The sequence below is a fragment of the Capsella rubella genome, unplaced genomic scaffold (genome assembly GCF_000375325.1).
Source record: "Capsella rubella cultivar Monte Gargano unplaced genomic scaffold, Caprub1_0 scaffold_2, whole genome shotgun sequence".
Taxonomy (NCBI): Eukaryota; Viridiplantae; Streptophyta; class Magnoliopsida; order Brassicales; family Brassicaceae; genus Capsella; species Capsella rubella.
Window position 1 is genome coordinate 5,221,656 of NW_006238922.1, and position 4,835 is coordinate 5,226,490.

The window sequence follows — 4,835 nt, forward strand, 5'->3', positions numbered from 1 at the left end:
TTTTTTCTTTTATTCCACGACTAAACAATGTGGAGGCAGATTCCCTTGCAAAATCAGCTCTGTTTTCTATTTCATCTGAAGAACATCTCCCGCCATGGGCGTGTAACTTTTCTTATTGAAGTAATCTAAGCGTTTGATCAAAAAAAAAAGTGTTAAAATATTATAATTTTAAAATTTTTTAAAAGTTTAAAATATTTTAATATTGAAACCTTTAATATATTCAAATATAAAAAATATTTAAAATATTAGAAACGGGTCATAATATTTTTGCAACAGGTCAGAACATGATACACATCACTTAAGTTTTACAATTAAATACTTTGTAATACCAAAAATAAATTAGGGGAAAAAGCTTAAAAATACCTCATCTATTTTTTATTTGGACGTTTAATACCTGATCTTTTTAGGTTGGAAGAACAATACTCAAAATAATAAAAACGTGAAATTTAATACTTAAATATTGTCATTTTTCTACCTACGATTTTTCAGCAAAACAAATATTACAATTTTACCCTTCTTAATTTATATTTATTATTAATGCATAAATGACATGAAATTAATTACAATTTTATTGGAAACAAATATTTGCTAGTAATATTTCATTGTATCATTAATTTATAGATTTAATTCAAAATATATATTTGACTTTTCATTTATATATTTTTAATTATATGTTTCATTTCCAAAATATATATTTCATTTTTATCCAAATATATTTTTTTTTTAAATCCAACGAAAAATATATATATTGAATTATATATTTCATATCCAAAAATAATATGTATATTTCATATTTCATTTTTATCTAAAACTTTTTAAGAGATCCAATGAAAGATATATTTTGAATTGTATATTTTATATCCAAAAATTGTATTCTATTTTTATCTAAAAATTTTAAGTGATCCAAAGAAAAATATATTTTGAACTATATATTTCATATCTAAAAGTGAATATTGAAGTATGAAATATATATTTTTAATTAAAGATATAAAGAAATATTACAATGAAATAGTAAAGTAAAATATAGTTTATTAATAATAGATAGAAGTGAATAGGGATAAAATTGGAATATATTTTTTGCTGAGAAATCGTAGGTAGAGAAATGACAATATTTAATATTTTAAGTATTAAATTGCACGCTTTTATTATTTTGAGTATTGTCCTTCCAACCTAAGAAGATCAGGTATTAAACGTCCATATAAAAAATAGATGAGGTATTTTTAAGCTTTTTTCCCAAATAAATTATATGCAAAATTGTTTACTTTTACGGTTCTTAAAGAACATAATTAAATCAAATTTTAATAATTGTACATACAAAGTCTTATTAAAAAAATATACTATTCAAATATTGATTATATCAATTTTATAATTCACTACAAGAAAACATGTCGATTTCCTACCAAAATCTTTGCATTTATTACGAAAAGAGAAAGTGGTAGGAAAAAGGAAGATAATTTAACTACGAGAAAAGGTGTGGGAAAGTAGAAGGGATATTTTCTACCAATTTCTTTTAAATAATAGTTTTGTAGGAAACTTTGAAGGAAAAAAACGCGGAGAGAAAAAGGTGGAAGGAAATATCGTAGGAAATCAGTAGATATATCGAAGGAAATTCGTTCGAAGGAAATTTGAAAGAAAATAGTTTGTAGGAATTTTGGTAGGATATCGACATATTTTGTGAGAACCTGTTGTCATATGAAAGGTATATTTACATGAATTCAGTTTAATTTATTTTTAGTTTAAAAAAATTGTCATCATTCCCTATACTATTTAAAAATGAATAATGAAATACAAGTAAATAATTAGTAATCGATCTAATTTCCTACCACAAATGTTTGAAGGAATATTGAAGGAAAGGTGAAGGAAAATTTGTAGGAAAGTAGAAGGAATAATTTCGTAGGAAAAATGTTTGGTAGGAAAAGTAAGGAAAATATTTTGGTAGGAAATTAGAAGGAAACTGTTTCCTTCAAATTTTCCTTCGGCGTGTTTTTGGTAGGAAATTTTCCTACCAATATCTTACCATTTACGATTTCCTACGGGCGATTTCCTACCATTTTTTCACGCAACTGCCCGTAGGAAATAGCGTTTTTATTGTAGTGTATAATACAAATAAGTTTTAGTGAAAACCTATATTATTTATCAAATTATATAAATCACAGGTAATTGACGGGTTATTTTCTTTAAACTCACAATTATATAGTAGAGCGAGTAATCAATAATATTTTTAAGAATGCAATCTGTTACAGATTAGTCATTCAAAACATATATACGTTACAGACATGTATGATTTCACCATAATCAACTCAATTTATTTAACACAGCTTCATGCACTAACTATACTCGCTACTGTTTTGAGATAATATTCAATAGTTAAAAAATAGCAAACTCATAATGTAAAAATTAATTATATATATGTAAAGAAAAACAAATCTTAAATGACTTACCCACATATAGAAAACGTGCTTTGGGACAATCCCTTTGAAGTTTGAACCAAACATAACCTGCCCAATCCTTTTCTGCTTTCCCAATCCTTTTCTGCTTTCCGAGGTCTTAGTGCTTCCCAAGTCTTGGCTAAGTAAAATTCAACTTGTTTCATCACTTACACACCATGTGATAGACTCTACGACGTGGATCTATGCTCCAAGGACCACTTTGATGGTTTTGAAAGGGAAGTGGCGAGATTGATGGTGAATGATGGATAGATCTTGAACAAAACAGCGGAATGACGTTGAATGAGGGTGATAACGAGATGGAGTGGATGCAGCATAATGAAGGGGAGAATGAGGTGTACTTCCAAGAGGGATGAGAAACTCTTAGACTACAAGATTGGATCCAACTTAGATATTACACACTAAGAACAAAACAAGTTGAAAAGATATTACACACTTTTCGGATCAAACAAGTAAAGAGAGAGTTTTAAAATAAAATGTTTGATGTCTTGAAAATGAGAGATACATGGAGTTTATATAGAGAAGGGAGGACGAGGGAGAGGAGAGAAGAGAATAGAAGAGAAGAGAAAAGATGCAAGAGCATGCACAAGTGTCTTGGAAATTACACTAAGCAACATCTTCTTGAATCTTGTTTAGCTCCTTGAGTAATCCATTGATGGCTTGGTTGAACTTCTTGGCTCTTGATCTTGTTAGAGGACCCGCCGGGACGATCAATGCTTCATCCGGTACAAACTGTTCTTCGTGTGGTTCAAGTGGATTGGTCATGATCTCATCATCCTCTCCCACTTGAAAAGGATTTGACCTCAAATCCGAATTATCTGCAAAATAAGGTTGAAGGTCAAACATTGAAGCTACCATTCACATTATACTTACCTTGGAGATCGAGTTTGTAGGCGTTGTTGTTGATCCGTTTAAGCACTTTGAAAGGTCCATCGATTCTTGGCATTAGCTTACATGATCTTTCTTCGGCAAAACGTTCCTTCCTAAGATGAACCCACACTTGATCACCTTCGTTGAAGATGACTTCTTTTCGGCCTTTGTTCGCGTACTTCTCGTAAAGCTTCGTCCGGGCTTCAAGATTTTCCTTAGTCTTCTTGTGAACCTGTTTCACTAAATCGGCTTTCTTCTTGCCATCGAGACTTGATCTTATACTCAAAGGTAAAGGCATTAGATCCAAAGGAGATGTGGGATTGAACCCATAAACAATTTCAAAAGGAGAAAACTTAGTCGCGAAATGCATCGAATGATTATAAGCAAATTCAACATGCGGCAAGCAATCTTCCCAAGTCTTAAGGTTCTTTTTAATGATCACACGTAACAAGTAGACAAGGTTCGATTAACAACTTCAGTTTGACCATCGGTTTGCGGATGACATGTAGTAGAGAAAAGCAATTTAGTCCCTAACTTCGACCACAAAGTTTTCGAAAAATAACTAAGGAACTTAGTATCACGATCAGAAACTATGGTCTTAGGAATACCATGCAAGCGAACAACTTCTCTAAAGAACAAGCTAGCAACATGAGATGCATCATCGGTTTTATGACATGGAATAAAATGTGCCATTTTAGAAAAGCGATCAACAACCACAAAGATAGAATCCTTACCAGCCCTAGTCCTAGGCAATCCTACCACAAAATCCATAGATATATCATTCCAAGGATGCAAAGGAATAGGTAAAGGGGTATACAAACCGTGGGGTTGAACCTTAGCCTTAGCTTGCTTACAAGTCGCGCAACGTTCACATAGTCGCTCGACATCTCTTTTCATGTATGGCCAATGGAAGTGTTTTTGCATTACCTTGTACGTCTTAGCAACTCCAAAGTGTCCCATTAGTCCACCTCCATGAGCTTCCCTTAGAAACAATTCTCGCAAAGAAGAATGAGGCACACAAAGTCTATTATCATAGAACAAATATCCATCATGCCGATAATATTTTCCGAAGGAAAACTTCTCACAAGATTGAAAAATTTTGCTAAAATCAGAATCATTAGCATATAAGTCTTTTATTTGCTCAAAACCCAACAATCTTGCATCCAAAGAAGTAAGCAAAACATACCTCCGAGATAATGTGTCGGCTACAATATTATCTTTACCTTTTTTGTACTTAATCACGTATGGAAAAGTTTCTATGAATTCGACCCACCGTGTATGACATTTGTTGAGCTTTTGTTGACCGTTTATGTGCTTGAGAGACTCGTGGTCGGTATGAATGACGAACTCTTTCGGCCATAGATAGTGTTGCCACGTTTGTAGTGCTTGGACCAATGCGTAAAGCTCCTTGTCGTAAGTCAGATAGTTAAGTGTCGCTCCTCCTAGCTTCTCGCTAAAGTATGCTATGGGCTTATGATCCTGCATCAAAACAGCTCCAATACCTATCCCGGAGGCATC

At 32.1% G+C, this 4,835-nt stretch overlaps 1 pseudogene; it reads right to left on the minus strand.

The window, feature by feature from the left end:
* Positions 1 to 3,053: 3,053 nt before the first annotated feature.
* The window catches only part of LOC111832056, a 4,564-nt pseudogene continuing 2,782 nt past the window's right edge, over positions 3,054 to 4,835 (minus strand).